The 24,604-nt window shown below is 36.7% G+C and overlaps 1 protein-coding gene across 1 annotated transcript in view; it reads left to right on the top strand.

Moving 5' to 3' along the window:
- LOC128588339 (bifunctional heparan sulfate N-deacetylase/N-sulfotransferase 4) overlaps positions 1-24,604 on the top strand; it is a 295,881-nt gene that overhangs the window by 102,013 nt on the left and 169,264 nt on the right. The window lies entirely within an intron of this gene.

The raw sequence follows: 24,604 nt of genomic DNA, 5'->3' as shown, positions 1-24,604 counted from the left end.
GCATTTTGGTATCTAAGTGTGATGTGCATACTTCCCGTAAGAATCTTAACTAATACAATGGTCAATTTCATACAATGTCCTCTGGTTTCTACCACATTTTTGTAATAAAATTTTCTTGCTAGTTTCTCCAAGTACCTCCTAATTCCTATTTCCAATCAGTCCTTTTCAATTCTTATTATATTGGCATTGCCACTACATTTAGTGATACTCCCCTGAAACTTGCTATTTCCACAAATTTGGACATACTGTAATCTTCTTGTTTTCTTGTAGCTTCCTACGTCTCTTTTATTAACATTTGTTACCTTTGGTGTCCTTTCTTAATATCTCTTTCTGAAATGTTTTTGTTCCATGTCATCTTACTGTTGTTCTTATTCTACATTTTCATATTAATAAGACTGATCCATGGACAGTGTTGAAACAATCTCATGTAAGCTAAAGTATTCCAAATCTGTATTTGTACCCATGCCTCTTCCCTGAGATTTATATTTTAATACCAAACTAACTATTAATTATCAACTTCTGGCAATTCCTGCCCAGTGTGCCCATAAAGTCTACCACTTGTAAAGAATTTCTATCTTGTTTTTATTTTTATCACCATAATCATCATTTGATAGCAAACCCATCCAAGTAGGCATTCATGCTAAGAATCCTGAGAGTCTTAGCGATCCTTTCTATCACTTCCAACATCTAATCAAGACTTAATAGTGACTGTATTTCCCAAACCCCTCCTTGAATCTATACCCTCCTACCCTTCTCTACTACAAATGCATTCATATGAATCATTGAGCTAATAAATTCTTTCACTCAGGGTTATTGTGAGGAGTCAGTGAGTTGATATATGTGAAGTTATTATAACAGTGCTTACCAAAAACGTTAAGTGCTTAAGAATGCTGCTATAATGTGAGGTCAAAATTTAAGCTTCCAACAAGATATCAAGCTATAATAGCTATAAAATTACCAAACCTCATCAGAATATAAAGTGTTTACAAACTGTACCTGTGTTACTTGAAAATTCACACTCACTACAAGACCATAAAATCCAGAGAGCAGCTTAAGAAAAATTCTTCAAAAAGAATTCCTGTAGCTCCCAAGTCACTTCCCCAGAAGAAAAAGAGGATGTGTTTTATTCTTTCTCACATCAAACATACAGTGATAGCATTTCAAGCAGAAAACTCAGAGAGTTTGCTATGTGTTGTATATCCTGCATATGTTTTGAGACATATTCTCACCCAAAAAGCAGAAACCAATGTACAGCTGACAAACTTTTGGTGGAGAGGCTGAGTGAGAGCAGGATTTTATCTGTCACCCCAGATGGTGAAGGATGCGTGAGTGCTTTCAAAGGGAGCAGCGTTCCTGTACAAGAGGAGCTCCTAGAAGCATCTGAAGACTTCGGTGTATGTGTGGAGTTGTTCACCTGTGAAGCTCACTAAGGGAGAGTGGCCACAAAGGAAAACAAAACGCCTTATCTGCACAACATACAGAAATTCAGCCTGAGATCCTGGGATCCCGGGGCTGAGAACCCTTAAATAACCTGCAAAAACAGTCCAACAAATAAGGGTCAACTTTACTTGCCAGGTTACCCCTTTTTTTCTACCGTTCTTTCTTTGACTCAGGCTGAGAGTTAAACAGCAGCCAGTCTGTAGGATTATGGGATTCAGCAGAGAACAGAAGCTGGTCATTCCTCCTTCATCAATCAGGTTGCAGCTTTTGAAAAAGAGGAAAAAGAGATGTCTTACCTTCCATAAAGATTGACTGGAGATTAATGCCATAATATTTTGAGTGATTGAACTTGTGAAGAAGCAAGAATGCCTCGATTGAGCAGAAATTGAGCAGAAACGATCGTAAGGTCTATTTCAGTTTCCTTGTAGTTCAGAGAAAACTACCACCATTGTATCCATGTTAAAAAGACGGTGGGAGAGCAAATAAAGTTAGCTTTTGGGGTGTTTCAGATTGTGCAGCTCCATTGTACACTAGCACCTTTTATTGTTTCTGTTATTAATATTAATGATATTGGGGATGACAGCGCCCTCACAACTTAACCTGATTCTGCTTTGGTTCTATTGAAGTTCATCTTCCATAAAACTACGAGAAGACTGAGGCAAGAGAATCGCTTGAGCCCAGGAGTTTAAGGTTGCTGTGAGATATGACACCATGGCACTCTACTGAGGATGACAAAGGGAGAATCTGTCTCAACTAAAAAAAAAAAAAAAACTACGAGAAGAATCCCTTAGGATACAAATCTGTCAAGTCCTCCATAAAATTCTGCATAAAACCCTTTGGCAGCTTTTTTTTCTGTAAACTCCTATGCTATACAGAACAATGCTGTGCCTCCTTGTCTCTCCTGTAGCACAGAAGGCATTTAGATGCTTGAGGTGAAAATCTGAGACAAGGACAGAAGAAACATGGAAAATAGTGAGCAAAAAATGACGTCGCTCCCACCAGGAGTGTAACCTGGCCTGGCACAAAGGAACAGGACAGTAAACCAAACAAGTGGTACAAGTCAATGTTGCAACTCCCTTCTTTAAACTGGGATCATGTGAAAACCAAATTTCACACACACAAGTGCACACACACAGGTGTGTTTTAGTGAACAAACATGCAGAAACCATTGTTCAATATGTGGTACCAAAAATTAACTTCCTCCATTGTATCCTTTTATACAGACTATTATCCCTTTTTATAACACATTTTCCTTTGAGAGCCCTTTACTGACCCAAACCAATTTGTTTCAATAAAGCCAATTAACAAGATGGTTGATAGAATATAGAATATTACACTTAATTTGTATGCAATCAAATGGAAAATTGGCAGCGAAAAGAATTGAAAGGAAATAATTTTATTATTCTGGAGGTAGCTAAATCATAATTGAAGGAAAGCACTGTAAATAACATTCTATAACATGAATAAAAAATCATAAATATTAATTTAAACCTATGATACCAGTTTAATGCAATATAACTATTAGTTTACTCTTTTTTTTGTTTTTTGTGTTTTTTTTTGTGGTTTTTGCCTGGGGCTGGGTTTGAACCTGCCACCTCTGGCATATGGGACCGGCACCCTACTCCTTGAGCCACAGGTGCCACCCCATAACTATTAGTTTACTAACCTAAATGACAACATAATGGAAAAGAAAAAGCATCACAGATAAGGTTTAAGAAAGTGGTTCAATCTACAGAGACTTTTGTAGAATTTACATAATTCTTATAAATATACTCATAGTATGAAATTATACCTTGGACAAACATATATTTGTATTTCTATCTAGGACTAGTAATTTTGAAGGTAAATAAACTTACATTCAGGTGTCACTTTAAATTATGTCTCTGTATATTAAACTCAATTTCATTTCAGCTTAAATATATACATACCACAGGATCTGTGAACTCCAGCAATGTAATACATGCTGTTCATTTGGTAGCAAGAAAACAAAATTTTTATGAAATAAGTGTCCTTTGATTATACCCATTGTGAAAAAAAAAAAAAGAAAGAAAAGACAGAGATGGGAATGTACTAATGAGCTTAAATTCTCCCTGAAGGTTAAGTTCTTTTAGGAACTCTCAATAATGTTCTTCAAATTGAAGTTTGTATGTGAGTGAACATTTTGTTTCTTTGTGTTCACAAGAAAAGTGTTAACAAGAAATAACATGTCCTTGCCTCATCAAAGTTTAGACATGCTGCAGGTAAGGTACAGACCTAATCAACAGGATCTAATGGTCAAATCAGACGAACACCAATCTCCCTCAGTGATACTCTACCCAATTTCACATTTTAGTAAATAATGTTAAGGATGCAGGCAGTCAGGAGGCTAAGATAAACCAGAGAATGTTCTAGGCTATCAAGGCTGTCTCCCAGACCCCTTTTTCGTTTATTAAGAGGATGTTTTTTGTAAACCTTGGGTTCAGTCAAAGACCTCACTCAAAGAACCAGAAGGCCATATGCGGCCCCAAGCTATAGGTTCCCCACCCCCAAAAAGTTTCATGACTTACACAACAATCTCCAGGAAGCTGGCCTCATACATGCTGCCTGGACATCACTCTCAGGGCATTTCAGAGATCAGATCTCTGCCTCATGACAAATCTAATCAGCTTATTTACCCCCAAGATCCAGATGACAAAACGATTATACTGTATCACTTGGCTACTTTTCTTTCTGCTTTGATGTTCCTGATGAAGGGGGAGAGCACATCATAGATCTGCTCTTTTAATGTCATATAAATGTGTACTTTTGCTTATAGAAATTTATGATTTATATATTATACCAAGCATCTTGTTAATTGGCTTTATTGAAACAAATTGGTTTGGGTCAGTAAAGGACTCTCAAAAAATACATGATGTAAAAAGGAATAATTATCTATATAAAAGGATACAATGGAAAAAGTTAATTTTGTGGTGCCATATATTGAACAATAAAAATATTCCCTGATATCACTAGTGTATTGTTACACGGGTTTTTGGTGTCTAAAATTTTTTTTTTCTAAGAGTATGTTCTGTTTTGAGTGGAAACTTAAGATGCCCATGGGACAAAGTTAGCAATATGCACAGAATTATAAATTTGTCATAAAATGTCTAAAATATGTATTTAAACGTAGCAAAATAAAATCTGGGTATTCCATAATAGAGGTGAGGAATCTTTCTTCAGTCCATGTTATTTAACAACTACATCACTGGGAATGTGAGACCCATGAGAATGGTGAGTGACAACAAGAATTAGGCTGGTAAAACAAATATTCAGATAAAAATAAAAGAAAAATAGTTTGATGTTGAAAGAGTAATAAAGAGGAAATGAAAAGAATGTAGTCTCAGAGATAATTATTATGACCTAAAAAATTAGCATTTGTGTTCTCACTAAGAAAATTATATTTTGCAATGCATATACTATTTGCTGAAATGGAAGATGAGTTTTATAAGGCCAAAGTTTTCATATTCTGGTAATTTTTATTTTTATTGAATTTTTTTACTGACTATAAACAATAAACCTAATGATAATTTTTAAGTGTTTTATTATCTCCAAAATTTGTTTCATAAATATTCTCAATTTTACAATATTAAAAATAATAACACATCTGCCACATAGGCCATTTAATTTTTGTTTATGGTATTGGTGCAAAACTCAGCCCAAGGCACTAGTTGATAATGGAGGATTTATAGTCTCCTTGCAATCATTCACAAATTATTATTGGAATACAGTCATTATATGAATACTCTGTGTAATTTAATTGAGTCCCTTCATTTTACCCTATTTGTGAACAAATAACTTAAAGTCAAAATAATGCAACTGAGATTACTTGCAAAGACACGAATCAGTTTTAAAATACATATTGTTAAAAACTCATAAGTGTATCACCTCCCATATTGTTTATGTGGAAAAAGAGATTTTATAAACTAAACTGAAATTAAGACATTTCCATTTTATATGAAGGATTTTAACTCCATATTCTACTAAAAAATCTATTGGATGTCCATTATATTAGTCAATGTGGCAAAATTTCTCTTGCATGTGCTTACATGCAAATATTGTAATTTGGGTTAAAGACATTGGAAATCAGTGCATTAGAGTGAGGTTAGACATTGCTCTCAATGGCTATTTTATAACTTTTCAGTGTAAATTATTACTGTCTTCATTTATGATTACCAATTTGAAGTATTTTAGGTATTAACATGTGCTCCTATTAATAAATAACATCACACCTTTATTAATACAGTAACTCTGTATTCAAGTTTTCTTTTCCAAGTTTTTTGTGGAAGAGAATGTCTTATTGCTCTCTCAACCTTCCCTACCCAAACAATCAGGAACAAACAATGTAGTCAGGTGCTAGGGAGACGTGCTTTGATTATGGATTTACCTGCAGTCAAAAAGTGAAATCACTGTTCCAAATATGTTTTTCTAAAATGTTTTCTTATTTTTTCCTAAATAACAAAGGCTTTCCATGATATCACTAACATATTTTTACACTGATTTAACCTGTTATCATCTGGATGTTTTAGCACACATTCCTTTAGAAAATAAAATGGTTTCCAACAGATTGAATTAGGTAGCAAAAGAAAAGCAAATTTATTCCTGATTTTGCTAAAACTGACTTTGATGGTGCCTAAGAATCCACTGCTAGCTGGCAGAAGATGACATCTGAAATCTAAGTAAGTGTAGATCAGCAAAGAACCACATAAAAAAATTCTGTGGAGAAAACAGTTTCGTATGTAGCAATGTTTTGTAAAGAAAAAAAATTCGTATCGTGCTTTTAATTTAGGTGCTGTGTTTGGTAAATAAAACAAAGAAGGAAAAGCTGTATGCTGAAAAAAATCCTTAAAATGTATTTGAATTCCATAGAACCCAAAAATTTCTTTGAGAGAATTGAAAATGCTTAGCAATCCATCCATAAGATTTTGTGATATAAAGCTGGTTTTAAGTAACCAATTTTCTTTATAATATGGCCTGATATTTCTTAATAATTAGCACATATTTCCCAACTTTTAAATGTTTATTCTGTTTGAGTGACTTAATTACAATCAAAACCATTTAATAATTCAAAAGCAAGAAACAAATTGATCAATACAATTTATTTTAACATCGTTACAATTTCTGTTAAAGAAAAACTATTTCCTAATTCTAACACACACACACACACACCCCATAACAAAATAACAAAATAAGGAGGAAATATTCATGCCACTTAAATTCTTGTTTCTGTGATGGTCATGTGGCCAAGCCTGGTCTATATTGCTGCCGTCATCTGCTATCCATTCTGTCTGGATTCCCTTTACCTGCAGCAAGCACCACAGGACCTTCATTCCTGAAGGGTCAGGATCATTAGTATTCCTTCCTGGGTTGAGTTACTGTACGTGGCGGCCCTACATTCAATCTACACATGGAAAATGAGAAATTGTAGCTAAATGTACTTTTATTTGCAAAATATCGGGGGTTCCAAAAAAGTACACACATTTTAAGAGATGTTATCTATGTATTACTTTTCATTTGCATTAATTAGCAGTGTCTGGACACTCATGGTAACCACTTGGAGCGCCTCTTGCAAGTTCAGAGGTCAAACGTGACTTGTATGCATCTTTTGCTCTTGGTATATATTGAGTATTACAATTTTAATACATTATTTTCCCTTTCTTAAAATGTGTATACATTTTCGGCAGCCTTTGTATTCATTACAGAAATTTAAAAAATATTCTCCACATGTTGTCCACCTCTTTGTAAAATTTTGTTTTGAATACTTTCTAAATAAAATAATTTTAGCTACCATTTCCCATTTCCCCTGTGTATGACAACTTTTGGGACACCATATCGTTTTTCCATTTACCTTAATCATGGTGCATGGTAATACTAAAAGAAGACTGAAGGTATCTCACAGATTCCAGATACACTCTTCCTTACCTCCTTTGAGAAATACTATTCCAATTGCCCCCAGCAGTCAGGATCAATCACCCCAGCCGGCACAGTAACTCCTTTCTTAGCCTGTTCCACCCAAAGTGGCCAGGTGGCAATCTTAGGTTTTCATTCAATAGAACCATTGTTGTGTCTCCTACTACAAATATTTCTCTGTTTGGAGCTAAACTAACTAGGTCAACAGTACCTAAGGTTGTGGGAACAGGAAGAAAAAAAATTGCTAGTGGGCTACTTAGGGGTAATAGAGAGTGGTACCACTCCCATTTTTCCCCTGGGTTTCTGGACCTACAGACTATAGGAGAAGCAGTACCGTGTACTGGACCCTAAGTCAAATCAGGCACAACCTCTAAAGAAGCTTGCCCCAGCTCAAGGAGTCAACACCTACTTGATTCTGTAACCAGTCTACCAAATCAGATGCTTCAGGAAGGTAGGGAATATGGTAAGACCAGTGAATTTCATGAGAATCCCGTTGCTACACTTCATTTGCTATAACAGAATTTCCTTGATTAAGAGCAATACTGATGGATTACTGTGACTGTGGATTGCTGTGGATAAGGAATTCTAGAAATTGATGGATGGCAGTTTTGGCAGAAGCATTACCTGAAGGGAAGGCAAATCCCTATGTAGTATGTCTATATCAGCAAGAACAAACGCTGCCCCTTCCGTGATGGAAGCAATCCAATGAATCAACGTGCCCCTAATCATCCCTTGGGAATGATGTCATGTCAGGAGTGCAGGGTTGGTCTCTGCAACTGGCAGACTGTTCATTAGCAGTGGCCTTGGCAAAGTAGGCCTTGGTGACTAGGACCCCATGTTGCTGAGTATTTTTGATGACTAGGACCCCATGTTGCTGAGTATTTTTGGTGACTAGGACCCTATGATGCTGAGTATTTTTGATGACTAGGATCCCATGATTCTGAGTATTTTGGTTACTAGGACCCCATGTTGCTGAGTATTTTTGATGACTAGGACCCCGTGTTGCTGAGCATTTTTGGTGACTAGGACTCCATGTTGCTGAGTATTTTTGGTGACTAGGACCCCATGTTGCTGAGTATTTTTGATGACTAGAACCCCATGATGCTGAGTATTTTTGGTGACTTGGGACCCCATGTTGCTGAGTTCACACATAACTTTAATCCCGTCCTATGTGACTTCTTTGTTCATTAACCTATTGGACAATGACTGCAGTAACTGGGAAAAGTGGCTTCCTGGTATTCCAAGCATATTTAATCCTATCTACTTGATTATTAAAATCCTTCTCTGCTGAGTTCATTCTCTGGTGAACATTCACATGGGACACAAATATCTTCACAGTTTTTGTCACTTCAGAGAGGCTTATTCACATACTTCTTCATCATATTTCCTTATCACCAATTTTCCAATCATGTTCCTTCCAAGTCCCTGACTATCCAGTGGAACTATTGTCCATAAACCATGCATGGATATGTAATAGCCCACCTGACCTTTTCTCCTTCATAGCAAAGTGAACACTCAGATGTTCTATTTGAAGCTGTTCTTTCTGGAAGGATTTCCCTTTATCTCTGTCTTTAGAGGATGTCCCAGGAAGGGCCTATTAGTGCTCCAGCTATCCACTATCGGGTGATACCTATATACCATGTAGAACTATCTGTAAACCAGGCATATGTCTTCTTTTTCTGTCAGCTGATAGTAGATAATTTTTCTTGGGGCAACAGGCGCAGTCTGGGTGAGAGAAGGCCTTGTAAACAGAAGGTTCTATGGGCATTTGGGTCACTTCTTCATGTAACTTACATGTGTCTTCAGGGCATGCTTTGGCTTGATATCTTATTTACCACTTCCATTTGATAATGGAGTACTTCTGTGCACACCCAACATTAATGAGTGAGAAACCCCAGTTTGTAATAGGCAGCTCAGACTGCATGGAAACTTGGTGACAAATAGCAAAAAGTTCAAACCTACTAAGGTCTAGTAGTAGGCCATGAGCTGGTTTTCAAAAGTAGAATACTTATTCACAGAGGATGGTAGGGCTTTGCTCCAAAATCCTAAAGGACTGTCCTGGGATCACGTGGAGGGGTCTGCCAATTGATATTGCGAGCACCACTGATCTGATGAATGATATTGTCCAAGTAGCAATACAGCTTGCATAGCAACCTGGACTTACTACAGAGCTTTTTTATTTATTAATTATTATTATTATTATTTTGCTCTGGACCACACTGAAAACTACCAGCTTTTCAAGCCACTTAATAAATGTGCTCTACTGACACACATAAGGGAACAACACATAAATGGGAGAACTTTTTGTTCGCCTTAGAAAAGGTATATCAACATAGCTCATGCCATTGTGCCTCCTAAGCATTTCACTAAGGTAGAAGGCCCCTAACTTTTGTCAGACATATTCCCCATTATCTGACATGGGAATGTCTTACCAATAAACCTCTTTCTCTGTAGGTCAATCAACATAACGTCATCAATATAATGGACCAGTGTGATAAGTTATGAAAAGAAAAGGTGATCTAGATTCATGCAAATTAATTTAGGACATGGGGCTGGAGAATTAATATAGTCACAAAGTTCAAGGCAGCGTAGGAGTATTGCTGGCCTTTGCAGCTGAAAGCAATCTGCCTCTGGTAGGCATTATTGATAATAATGGAGAAAGACATTTGCCAGATTAGTAGCTGCATAACAAGTACCAGAGGATGTGTTAACTTGCACAAATAATAAAAACACATCTGGTACAGTAGCTGCAATGTAGTCACCGCCTGGTTAAGCATAGGATAATTTACTGCCCTCCTACGAGATCCGACCCTCTTCTGAACAAGCTAAATAGTTTATTAAAATAGGGATGTGGTGGGAAGCCTCACCTGTGTATTTATCAAGTTCTTGATGGTGACAGTAATCTCTGCAATGAATAATTGCTTTGGTTTACTATTAATAGTTTCCTAGGTAGAGGTAGTTATAGTGACTTTCCCCCTGGCTTTTTCTACCAAGACCTCACTCCACAGATTAGGGAACCAATGTCACTATTCTGCCAACTTCTGAGCACATCCATTCCAATTATGCATTCAGAATTGGAGAAATAATCACAGGATGAGTTCAGGGACCTACTGTACTTACAGTGAGAAGGACCTGAAGTAAAACTCTATTAAAATAAACTGACCTCCCTCTATAAGTGTCTGCTCTAACTGTTGGAACGTAGTGACATTTGGATTTCCTGGAATTGGAATCAGTTCAAAGCCAGTGCTGGATAGTCCTTGAAAGTTCTAATTATATTCTTTACTTTGATACAGTTAGTTACTCTGGTAAAAGGCTGTAGGTCCCTGTGAGAAAGGATGGCAAAAAAGATTAACAGTATTACAAATTTCTTACAGTGTAGTGGGATTCTTTCTTAAGGAGACCTAACTTTCCTTTCATTCAAAGCGTTCTGAGTCTGTAAAATTGTTCAAGACTGGTAGTGGATTCTGGAGCCTTGCTCTTTGGATATACGTACTATGCATAATTGAGGTTAAACTTTTGTTCAGTTGACCTACAACTTTTCCATTTGTACCAACACAGTAAAAATGAAGTAGACTTTCTATATATTTTACTTCTAGGAACACTTACTCAACTAGTCAATGCCACATGTGTGTACCAGTCAGGCTATTCTGATTGCTGCTTTGAGTCTGTTGTCTCCTATAGTAATGACATCTTCCTTGCCTTTGTCAGTTGAGTGCCACAGCTTGGTCCCTGACACCTGGAAATCAAATGACTCCCACTGCATTTGTCCTGATTCAGTTGTTCAGTTATCATGTATGGTCTAGGCTACAGAGAAGAGTGATGACGGAGCATTTCAATAATAGCCAGACTCCCCTAAAACATTTCTCATGATAGTGAAAAAAAAGTATGTTCTCCAAGTGTGAGTGCATAAGTCTTCAGTGACAAATGCATTCTAACATTCTAATCTCCTTAATATTTTGAATCTTTTCATCTACATTGAATTATGGAAGGTCTACATTTCTAACTCAGTGATGGTGGGTCACCTTTTCATCCTTGTTTCAGCCAAACAATCAAAAAAAAATTTTTTTTTGAGCACTCTTTCTAACTCTCTGTGCTGTATATTAATTGCAGATTCTCTGCTTGATAAGCACATATCACTAAATTCAGCCTGATCCAGCTTCATGTTTCTCCTATAATTATCCCCAACTCTTTTGTCTATCTTCATACATGCTCCTTGGATTATCACATGTATAAATTAAAAATTCAAGTAGTTTTTGTAGACTTTTGTAGTTTCTGCTTTTTTATGAGTCACACTTTTTCCTCACCTTTAGAAACCTGCTGAAACTTGAGTCTAATTACAGATTTAGAAGCAAGAGGGGTCGTTGGGGGAATATAAGCTCTGACAATTAAGTTCATGAACTTAAATGCACCATGCACTTACATTAGCAGCCCTGCACAAACAACTCAGTAAGGTTTCATAACCTTGGTATACCAGTGTCTCACAGTTGTGCTCATGTTGATGTGTTGGAGTGTCTTGCTGAGTGGTATTCATTATTGTTAGTGTGTGTTGTTGTGTGCCATTGCAAGAGTATCAGGAGCTTGAATTAAAACAATGAACAAATGTGTAAATTTATTAAACTTGGCAAGAGCGAAAGCAAAATTGGGCATATTTTGTCCCAAGTATATGGGGATAATGCCAGGAAGAAAATGGCAGCATACAGATGGATTAAGTGTTTTTTCCAAAGGGAGAGAAAGCCTCACTGATGAGGAAAGGTCAGAGTGTCCAGTAATAAGAAGATCTGACAAAAGCTTTGCGAAAACTTATCCAATTGTGAGTTGAAATCATCATCTGACTGTGTGAAGCATAACAGATCAAGTAAAAATTGATAGAAAAACAGTTAGGAAAATATTAACTGAAAATCTTGGCCAATAACTCATGGCTCTTGCATCAAAACAATGCACCAGCTCACATGGCACTATCAGTGAGGGAGTTTTTAGCTAGTAAACAGATAAGAGTGTTGGAACAGTCATCCTACCCACCTGATCTGGTCCCCCATTGACTTTTGTCTTTTCTCAAAGATAAAAGAAATGTTGACAGGAAGACATTTTGATGACATTCAGGATGTCAAGGGGAATACAATGAGAGCTTTAATGGCCATTCCAGAAAAAGAGTTCCAAAATTGCTTTGAAGGCTGGACTAAGCACTGGTATCACTGGCATAGCTTCCGTAAGAGAATATTTCAAAAGTGACCATAGTGATATGATATGACCACAGTGAGGTAAGTAGCTTTTTCCACCCCCTAGGATGAGTTCACGAACTTAATTGTCAGACCTCATACTCTGACTTATTCAGTACTGTCTTGTATGCAAGCCACGTGTCTCAGGGTGTGCCATTATAGTTTCCTCAGAAAATGTAGGATCAATTCCCTCAGAAAAGGGAGGAGAGATCACTTCTGCTGTAGATGGAGACTTTGGTCTTACTAGGGGTGTGGGGGATGAGAAGCCCTCTTCCAATGGCAAAGTTCCTAGAATTTATTCAATAAACATTTAAAGTCTTACACTAAGTTTGGTCAGTTGGTGGTAGATACAAATAATATGGGGCTATCTTTAAGTCCAGTTGGAAATATAATGCTTCAATAATATATCAGGTGCAGAATGTATTTAGTTGGTGTTAGTAATGTGCTTAAGGCAGGCTGCCTTTAACTGCAGTCCAAGTAAGGAAACTATTAGTTCTAACTGCTTGGTTAGCCAGGTAGGCATGGCATCACTCAGGCTTAGGCAGAAAATGATATATGCTCCAGGCCTTGAATTGTAAGTGCAGCTTTAACGTGTAGATATGAAGGACAAACAATATAATTTTCCATGAAGGATGCAGAAAAAGGATATATGTAGAAAAATTTCTTGATTTGAACTTCATTTAATATGATTTGGACTCAGAATGAATAAAAGAAACTCTGGGAGTTTGTTCTGAAGAATATCATAAAAGGCAGATTATAAAGAATTTTATATGTCAGACAATAGTGTTTGTACAATACTTGTTAGATAACGCATTGCCATTACAAATTTTTGAGGCTTCATTGGCAGTGACCTAGGATTGTGTTGAAAGAATCTTAAAGTCGGCAATGAAAATCGTGGAAAGAAAACCCAAGAAGAAAGAATATCTAGGATGCATTTTGGAAGTCAGGAAGAAGCTTGAATTTTGAGCCTTGAATAAAACATTAGAAGTGATCGTAATGTTAGAGGACATCAGAAAACTCCGAGTGGTGCTGATTTAGAGATAGAAATAAAGTTCAAAAATATTTAACATGAAGTGACAGAAGATATTTGGCTTGGGAACGTCATTAAGCACCTAACAACTGAACAGTGATTCAGGAAAGAGTCCAGGCCAGGTGTGTATTTAGTGGCCATACATGGTGTAGTGATAGTCAAAATCAATTTTTTAACAAGGCCAAATTCACTGGGGGGAAAGAAAAAAAATAGGAGGCTTGAGAAATATTCCACATTGAAAAATAAAGACAGTCACTGCAATAGAAACAATAGGAGTAATTGAGAGAAATCTGCCTTCTTCAAAATCTTAAAAAGATAGAGACAGAATTTTTTTTTTTTTTGTTGAGATTTTTTTTTTTTTTTTATTGTTGGGGATTCATTGAGGGTACAATAAGCCAGGTTACACTGATTGCAATTGTTAGGTAAAGTCCCTCTTGCAATCATGTTTTGCCCCCATAAAGTGTGACACACACCAAGGCCCCACCCACCTCCCTCCTTCCCTCTTTCTGTTTCCCCCCCCATAACCATAATTGTCATTAATTGTCCTCATATCAAAATTGAGTACATAGGATTCATGCTTCTCCATTCTTGTGATGCTTTACTAAGAATAATATCTTCCACGTCCATCCAGGTTAATACGAAGGATGTAAAGTCTCCATTTTTTTTAATGGCTGAATAGTATTCCATGGTATACATATACCACAGCTTGTTAATCCATTCCTGGGTAAATGTGAAGAAACAAAATGAGGAATGATAAAAATGACACATTCTGTGACTGATTTTTGTTTGTTTTTTTTTTTGTTGTTGTTGTTGTTGTTTTGCAGTTTTTGGCCAGGGCTGGGTTTGAACCTACTCTGGCATATGGGACCAGTGCCTTACTTCTTTGAGCCACAGGTGCCACCCTTCTGTGACTGATTTTTACTAATAGCAATTCGGTTAGTGTTAACAGTAGGTAGCTTATTGGAAGGAAAGAAGTAAATGCAGCCTGTTTTGAAAAGAAATCTGCTAATGAAAGAACAAAATGGAAAAACACTTGGAGGTAGCAACAAAGTATTGTGACACTTTTTGTTTTAGGAAAAAATAAAGACTTTTGTGTATTTATCAACAAAACATCAGTTCAAGGTAGGAAATGCAGTTCCCTAATAAGAATACAGTAATACAGGGTGTCCATACAATTCATGTTCAATTTTCAATTGCACACAATTTAAACTGCACATGAACTTTATGGACACCCTGTATAATGAAGTGCTTAATAATTTAGCAAAGCAAATATAGTTAACAAAATTAATTATGAAATTTAAAAGGTATTTAAATCAAGTTTTTATATTAAACAAATACTCCAATATTGTTTCCCTATTTAATTTGAGTGAAGAAATTCCAATAAAGAAAATAGAGCAAGTGAGATCACTTAAGCTATGGTGTTGGGATGATAGTTTTACTTTGTAACCATTAAGTAATAAAACAATTGATTTAGAGTGACATTGAGCTATAACATCAAGTAGTGAAAATTTAAGATGCTGGTTCAATTTTCCATCAGATAACCTAGCCATTTATAAGTGAAAGCTCCCATATATCAGTGAAAAATGTAAAAAACAAGAAGTTTTACTGGTTGTTAAAATGGTCCCAGAAATACTTACTTTTAATAGGCACATCTAGGTTGTAAAATTGATAAATTATCATTTGTTTTATGATGATATCATTGATTCTTGGGATCAATTGTTTGTTTATTGGTTCTTATTTTTTTATCGTGACTATATTTTCTGTTTTCTGAAATTATGGATCATCTCTGAGACTCCAGACCCCAATTCTGGGTGGTCACTGAATCCTCTCTCACTTTACCAGTTTCACTCCTGACACACACAAACACACACACCCTTTTTCTCTCTTTCACTTTGCCATCCATGTACCTTATTTGTAAATTCTTTTATATATTCTTCTATAAATTAATGCTACTTCATAAATCAACAGCATTATTTATATAGGATAGTGTAACTATTATACATTGAGGATGTTCTTATCTCTATCCTTAATAGGTGGGTTAGATATGAGATTGAGTTCTTTTGTCTTGAGAAGATGCGTTGGAATATAAAATAAAATAAGTTCTGTAGTTCTTCATGAGATAATTTTTTTTAATATTTTAAGTAGACACTTTGTTATTTATTATTCTGAGACAAGCAGATCCATGGATAGAGTTGTGTTGCTTATTATTACCTGAAACTGCTATTGCTTGAACACATTAAATTTTTCACTTAAAAATGAGGGTGTCTAAGTTGACAGCAGAACTTACAAGAAACATCAGTTTGTAAAACTATCAATCATTTCAGAGCAGTGAGTATTGGAGATTGTAACCAAAAAAAGGCGATATTGTAATGTTAATCTGAATCTCTGTTATAAAAGCAGCAAGTTTGATGGCGCATGAAGTATAACGAAAGGTTAAGAAATAGACTTGAAAGGAGTATCTGAAAAGATCAGTGATAAGACTTTTCTCAGACTATAGAAATATAGATAAGTCCCAGAGTGTGCTGACAGCTATGAAGTGTGGTTAAGGGAATTGTTCAGTGCATCAGTAGACATGTAGCATAGAGTTGGATAGAAGCCATTCAGGAGACAAGTAAATCACATAACAGAATAAGATAAGCACATTTTGCCCAAGTACTAAACTTCTGAAGACAGACTGAATGTATGTAATATGGACGCTTCTATCATTTTATTTTTCCTTTTCATCTATCAGTTGTTCAGTATTGTGGGGACTGTAGAAAAATAAAGGCATTACAATTACATAATTGTAATTCCATGAGAAAATTAAATCATCATCAACGTGAAAAAAATCTAAAGCAGGCTTTATTGACTATCATTCTGTACCATGTTTAATTCTAAGTTAGTGATAAACTTGAATATCTTATTTAACCAAGTGTTCATAGAACAATTGAAATTATTCTTAAGCAATGTTTTCCTTGTTAGATAAGTGATCAAAAGGCCTAGCAGTTTCACTTTTATAAGTAGTTTAAAGTAAAATTTGGTTGTATTTGAAGGAATCAAGAGTATATAGGGGGATCATCTTTCACATCATCTAGGTCTATTTTAATCCAACCATTAAGATACAAAGTCACAAGGAACCATCTGAAAAAAGCAATATATGGGTATTTGTGACATATTTATGGCTTAATATTGTGTGTTATGAGTATTAATTACATTCATTTTAAAATTTAAAAATCCTTTTTTATACTCAAGAAGCGAATTCGTAAGAGAAAAGAACAATCAAATTATATAACTTTTGGTAAAAGAAAAATCCAATGTGTCTCAGTGTAGTGTGTCACAAATGAGTGCGTTGTCATCTTGCAGGGTAAAAGGAGGAAGATAGGAATGATATGATACCACTACATCTTAAAAGGCTAATCCTAGTTCAATATCAATACAAACATTTTAATAAATTATTTTGGAGATAACAGCACAGCTGATAGTCTTCCCCTAGTTGAAACATCTCTCTTGCTTATTCTCAAGGCGATAACTCCTTAAAAGTTTAGAGTACAGTGTATTAACAATATTGTCCTATATATCAATGACTCCTTTATCCAGAATAGATATCTTAGTAGCAAGTAAGTACTTAATTCCGTGAGTTTTATGAGAAGTTTTTTCCCATAGGGATCCTTACTGCAAAGTTATACTAGTAAATTATTTAGGAAAGTGCTGAAAGACAAAGAAAATTGCTGTGACCTCATCTCAAAACTTTGAGGCTCTGAAATGTCTGCAAGAGCTAACAGGCAAATTTAATCAGCCTCAGAAACACAGATAACATCTGACATCCATGTGCCAGGGCATGTGATTGCTTGAGGCGTGATTAATGGGGATCTAATATGTTAATGTATGTGTGCAATATTTTTCGATGTTTGTCTTGGTACAATATTATAACTAAGCTTTTTTTTAACCCTACAAATCTCTGTCCCTTGTCTTTTAAAAGACAATCATAATGTAACTGTCACCATTTCTAAATAAGTAGAACAAGGTAAATGCAACAACTTTTAGTCAAGCATAGGAGCACCTGAGTGAAAGTGAGAGCACCTCCATTCCACTCACGAACATGCTAAGTGTTCTCTACCTTCTAGCACCCGGGCCAGTATGGAGATGGGTTCCCTGTAGGAAGGAATCAACTTCTGTACTTCTGTTATCCATACTTAATTTGAATAACTGAATGCTGAACCTGTTCCGTGGCACCCTGGGCCCTGTAGAAAAGCCCTCTGAGGTGCCAAACTAGACCAGTCACAGATTCATGACATCATCCTGGTGGGCAGTTTTACTCGTATCTCCAAGATTCAAAAGCTTCTGCAAGACTTCCTCAGCGGGGAAGAACTGAATGAGAGCAGCAACCCGGATGAGGCCATTGCTTATGTGACAGCTGTCCAGGCAGCTATCCTGTCTGGAGATAAATCTGAGAATGTTCAAGATGTGCTACTTTTGGATGTCACTCCTCTTTTCCAGTATTGAAACTGCCGTTGGGGTTATGGCTGTACTCGTTAGGTGTAATGCTGTCACAGCTAATTAGCAGGCACAGACCTTCACTACCTTCTCCGACAACCGGCCTGGCATACTCATTCAGGTTTACCAAGGTAAGTGTCCCATGACCAAGGATAATAACTTGCTTAGCAAATTATTATATTTCCTGTCCCCTGTCCCTGTGATAGTCCTCAAATTGAAGTCACTTTTGATATAGGTGCCAATGGCATTCTTCACGTCTCTGCTGTGGTGAAGAGTTCAGGAAAAGAGATTACCGTCACTACCACAAGGCGTATTTGAACAAGGAAGACATTAAACGTTTGCTCCGGACGCTGAGAAGTACAAGGCTAAAGATGCGAAGTAAAGGGAAAAGGTTTCATCAAAGACTTCGCTTGAATCCTATCTATTCAACATGAAAGCAATTGTTGAAGATGAGAAACTTCAAGGCAAGATCCATGATGAGGGCAAACAGTAGATTCTTGACAAGTGTAGTGAAATTATCAACTGGCTTGATAAGAACCAGATTGCAGAGAAGGAAGAATTTGAACATCAGCAGAAGGAGCTGCAGAAAGTCTGAACCCCATCATTACCGAGCTGTACCAGAGTGCAGGAGAGTCACCAGGAGGATGGGCAGGAGGGAGGCCTGGAGGCTTCTCTTGTAGCCCAGCTCCTCCTTTTGGTGGTGATTCCTAAGGCCCCACTATCAAAGAGACTGATTACGCTAACCCAATTGTAGAGCTAGCGTTGTTCCACACGGTAAAACATTGAAGGATCCAAATTGGTAGCAAGTTATGTGGCAGATTTAAAGTTGAGTTGCTATAGTAAATTATCAATACTTGAATATGGAACAGGAGAAGAGGGAAATAACATTTCACTTCAAAATGTGGAATGTAACAATGTATCAACAAATGAATGTAAAAATGTACTTTCCACTGTGTTGTGAATGGAAAATGCAATGTCTTAAGTGATATTGTATTTAAAATGGGCAACAGAATATAAGTTCTCGCTTAAAATTATAATTGGAATCTAGATGAATTCTTGAATAAATTATAATCTAGGTAAAGAAGAGCCTTCTAAGAAAACATTCACTTGTGGATCTGGACTTAGATAGTCAATTAATTTACTCATTGAAGGTAAAAGCTTCTCATCATACAAGGCTTTGAAAAAAGTCATAGGTAATTGTGTGAAAATAGTAGAAAATGAATGGTATGTTCATGATATAATAGTTTCTGTTATTCCTCTTTAACTTTATTGCATTTTGTTATCTGTCTTGTATAAATTTCACATTTAGAGAAATTTCTTAGAATGTCAGAATTTTAATCGGCTCCATTTTGGCCATCCAGAAAGATCTACCAAAGCCTGTCACAGCTCTGAGGCTGTTCTAGGGGTCCACTCTTCTGGGTCAGAAACCTCAGAGGGACTCACCGAGGTTATTTCACAGGTTTCTAATTTACTTGAAAAGAAAATAAAGGAATTCAATGCCTGTCCTGTGATGTGTTTAAAAGTAAATTTTAGTCTATCATCCTCTGGTCCACTTGAATTCCACTGTCCACTCAGGGGCAGAGTCAGCGTTACTCAGGCCTCAGATCCCTCCAGGGCAGTACAAAGCAGAGCCCAGACAAGAGCTCTGCTGGGGGGTCTTTGCCACAGTGACATTCATCTCCAGAGAAAAAAGAGGAAATTCTTGGATTTACTGAAGCTATCCCAGTCTTCCCTTGTCTTTACGATCTGAGCAGATATAAATCAATGAGGTCTTTTGTTTTGTTTATTTTTGTGTGGTAACTATTATCATCGATCCTGCTACACATGTCCCTTTTCGGTATCATCATTTTTCTTTTTCTGTTGGAATTTTCAACTTAGTTTGCCTTCTTATTAACAAACAAACAAAAAACAACCACTTAATAAAAGCTCTGTTTCTCGATCCACATGTCACAACCTCCTGTTTTATCAATTTCTGTCTGTTCACGCCTGAAACGATTATCTACATTTGCTTCTCACTTAAGTTTTCAGTATAGTCTGTGTTTCTGTCATCCTCATTCCATTAAAATGCTCTTGTTATTCCCTAGTCATATGCATATTGTAAAAGGAAAAGCACGTGTTTCTGGCACCATTTCACAAGGCATCAAGATAGGTGTTAAGCCGTTGCCAACCTGCCTGCATGCTTAGGGGTTCTATAACCGGGGCCTCAATTATCCTGCAAGTAAAATGCGGTGATAATAATAGTGCTTTCCTTGGTGTGGTAGATTTGGTCTGGGTGTAAACCAGCAGTGTCCAGCTCAACAAGTTTCAGTTAACTCCCAGCACTTCCCTTTCCTGGGATTAAAAATATGAGGTTATGACACTTCATTCCATGTGGGAATGAAACTGTGAGGCGAAGAGCCTTAACCAGTGTAAATTGTATCGAGCAGATACCATAAATATTCAGTAAAACTTAGCTATTTTCAAGCTCTCAGAATAGTAAGTCTTGACCGCACTCACCGTTGTTATTGTTACTGTTATTTTCATCTCGTTTTCTCAGGTCCTTTCTTAGCAATCGCCTTTGCTGCCTGTTTTTCTCTATTGACGCCATGGCCGGGTGTCCCCGGGTAGCTACTCTACCAATTTTATATCTTCTCTCTGCACACCTAATCCAAACCCACGGTTTCTACTTTACCAGACACATGACAACTCCAGAATTCTCTACTTCTGTACCATTTATATGCAGAGACTTTGGGGCATCTCATCTTGAATGTCTCTCAAGTGCTTCACATTAGACTGTGAACACCATCATCTTCACTGCAAGCTGGTTTCCCTCTGCCTGTGAATCCCATTCCTGTGCCTCCGTACTTTCAAAATAAAACCTTGGAAATTAATTTTCCAACCTCTTTATTACTTCTCCCATATATCTAATCTATAGCTAATGCCTGTGTATTAGACTATGTTGGTAGCCCTTGGATTTATTCTTACTCTTTCCTTCCCAGTTCATGATTTCTTTGGATTACAGTTGTAAGATTCTAACTTCCTGTAGGCTAGTTCAGCCTCAATCCCCCTGCAACAAATGCCATCTGAATGATCTTCCTTCCCCTGATGAGAGATAGTCGATGGCACTCTATTACTTTGAGGATGAAATTCAAAACTTTTAATTTGTTCCACAAAGCCCATCATGATTTTTATCTCTTTCTCTAATTATCTTTTCTTCAGTCATATAGGACTTCTTGATTTTTATCTAAATGTCTCGTGCCATCCATCACTCCAGGCCTTCTCTATACTCATTTGTATCTCTTTTCTGGACACTCTTACACAGCTAATTTGTACTCAACCTTCAGATCTCACTGATGTCTTCGTCAGACATCCCAGTTTTATCCAAAAGTCCCATTCATACCTAGGATTACTTGGAGTATAGAAAATCTTATACTAAAATGTAAATATCACTATTCTTATCTTTTCCTAATGAAAAAAGGACAAAGATTTATCTCCTGCCTTGATTCCTCCCACCATCTCTACTTCTGTACCCGCCAAAGGGCCGCCTGTTTCTTCATCTCCTCAGCTGGACTCTTCCCCTGCGTAACTGATTTGCTTTCTCCTTCTGCCAGATAAACTCACTCCCCACTACCTTACCTCTCCCACTGGCTTAGTGACACCTGCCATGTCTGCTCTATTTAAGATAGAAACTACCCTTTTCCCACAGGCCTACCCACCTCATCTTATCAATCTCCATAACATTACATAATTTACTTATTAGGTCTATAAGTTATACCCTCCCAAATAACGTAATGAATGAAGGGCCATTTGTTTGCATTGTTCTCTGCTGTATCACTGGTACCTAGAACAAAACGTATACTTTACAAATATTTAGAAGGAATGATCAATTATTCATTTTTGGCAGTATAGTGCCAAACATATAATAGGTGCCCACTATGTGTTTGTAGAGTTAACAACAAATTAAAATTTTTAAGCAGTTTAAAATTAACAAGTAAATTCTATGTATGAGATTTAAAATTAAATAATTGAGTCCTTTTTAAAATTAGAGGAAAAATTCACCCATCATGGAAAGGTTGAAAAATAGTCAACCTTATGAATTCAGCCTATATTCTAGTTTGATCACCTGAAAATTAAGCTGTGACCAACTTAATTTTGCTATGGAAAAGGATAAACTATTTTCCTCCTATCAAAACTTTAAGGACAAACCCTGGGGACTTTTACTCAATTATCCCTGAAAAGGATGAAATATTAAACACTAAAGAAACACCACACACGTCTTGCACAGCTCACTGAACTAATACATCGATTAGAGCAGAGTAACTTTCTATTATATGTTCAGATCATACTGTGATTTGGGGTTGATTGAGAAGGGATGGTTAGTGTGACGAGCAGTCAGATGAAGATCTATTTATATCAACCCCATGTTCAGGGCCGTCTGTTTACAGAATGACAAATAGACATGCTTTGTGTCAGCTACAGTTCAGAAAGCTTCCTATTGCATTCCTTGTACATAGTGCACCCAAAGCTTGAGAGCTGAGGAATAAAGTATTACCAAGTGCCAGCTGCAAAGCAGTCTGCAGAATCTCTTCACCTCTCACAGGGATGAGAACTGAATGTTCTATTCAGAAGACTGTACCTTTCCTGAATCTCCACTGAAGATTCTTAAATATTTATTGTTTGGCTAATTAGTGAAGACTACAAATTTTGAAGTCAAAACAATTATTAATATTGTAGGATTACCATGATTTAAAAAAAAAATCTCTAATACATTGTTTGGTTCTAATACAATTTGGCTTTATGCTGGTACAAATAATTTTCAGCTGTTTATATCTTTAATAATTACTTTATTTTTGCTGCTTGCTAAAATAAAAACAAACTTGGGAGATTAGACTGACAGAAGAGGCAAAGGATGGGACATTTATTTAATTTCTGGAAGTAAAGGAGGCCCGTATGTCAGTGTGTAAGGAGAGAGCCGAGTCTTTCAGTAATGACGTGCTCAATGCTCAAGGGAGGCACAAATCCCCAGGTCTCCCCTCTGAGTTGCTTACTGAGCATGAGAAAAGGCCAGGCCCCTTTAAACATTCTGTGCCTCGTTTTCTTAATTTTTAAGATGATTATTAAATACACCGTACAATCAACATTTATTAAATCCCAATATCTATTTTGTATTACCTCTCACATCTACTAACATCATACTAACTTCACAACTTTAAGGAGCTATTTATTTATTCTTTGATAGAGTGATAAGAAGGGCAAGAAAGACTCTCAAGATGCCGAGTAGGCTGGTCCAGCTGACAGATCTCTTAAGTAGGGGAGTAGGATCACACCTCACTCTGCCCAACCTACTTCCTTTAGGCACAATAATATTACCGCCTTGAGACAGTGCACACGGTGGATATGAAAACAAATGATGTTCATTTTAATATGTGAATTAAAAACTGAAATTCATCATTGAAAACAGCCACTGTTCACAAAACAATAAAAACCCTCAAAGAAAGCATAGGAAAAACACTGGAAGATATTGGCCTGGGAAAACACTTCATGAAGAAGACTGCCATGGCAATTGCAACAACAAAAATAAACAAATGGGACTTCATTAAACTGAAAAGCTTCTGTATAGCTAAGCAGACAACAACCTAACCAAAGAGACAACCTACACAATGGGAAAGGATATTTGCATATTTTCAATCAGACAAAAGCTTGATAAGTAGGATCTATAGCGAACTCAAATTAATCCACATGAAAAAAGCCAACAATCCCTTATATCAATGGGCAAGAGACATGAATAGAACCTTCTCTAAAGATGACAGACGAATGGCTAACAAACACATGAAAAAAATGTTCATCATCTCTATATATGAGAGAAATGCAAATCAAAACAACCCTGAGATATTATCTAACCCCAGTGAGAATGGCCCATATCACAAAATCTCAAAACTGCAGATGCTGGCGTGGATGTGGAGAGAAGGGAACACTTTTACACTGCTGGTGGGACTGCAAACTAGTACAACCTTTCTGGAAGGAAGTATGGAGAAATCTCAAAGCACTCAAGCTAGATCTCCCATTTGATCCTGCAATCCCATTACTGGGCATCTACCCAGAAGGAAAGAAATCCTTTTATCATAAGGACACTTGTACTAGACTGTTTATTGCAGCTCAATTTACAATCGCCAAAATGTGGAAACAGCCTAAATGCCCACCAACCCAGGAATGGATTAAGAAGCTGTGGTATATGTATAACATGGAATACTATTCAGCCATTAAAAAAAATGGAGACTTTACATCCTTCGTATTAACCTGGATGGACGTGGAAGACATTATTCTTAGTAAAGCATCACAAGAATGGAGAAGCATGAATCCTATGTACTCAATTTTGATATGAGGACAATTAATGACAATTAAGGTTATGGGGGGGAGGAAAAGCAGAAAGAGGGACAGAGGGAGGGGGGTGGGGCCTTGGTGTGTGTCACACTTCATGGGGGCAAGACATGATTGCAAGAGGGACTTTACCTAACAATTGCAATCAGTGTAAACTGGCTTA

Source organism: Nycticebus coucang, chromosome 1 (assembly GCF_027406575.1).
Source record: "Nycticebus coucang isolate mNycCou1 chromosome 1, mNycCou1.pri, whole genome shotgun sequence".
Classification (NCBI taxonomy): Eukaryota; Metazoa; Chordata; class Mammalia; order Primates; family Lorisidae; genus Nycticebus; species Nycticebus coucang.
This window is presented reverse-complemented; position numbering and strand designations above follow the sequence as displayed.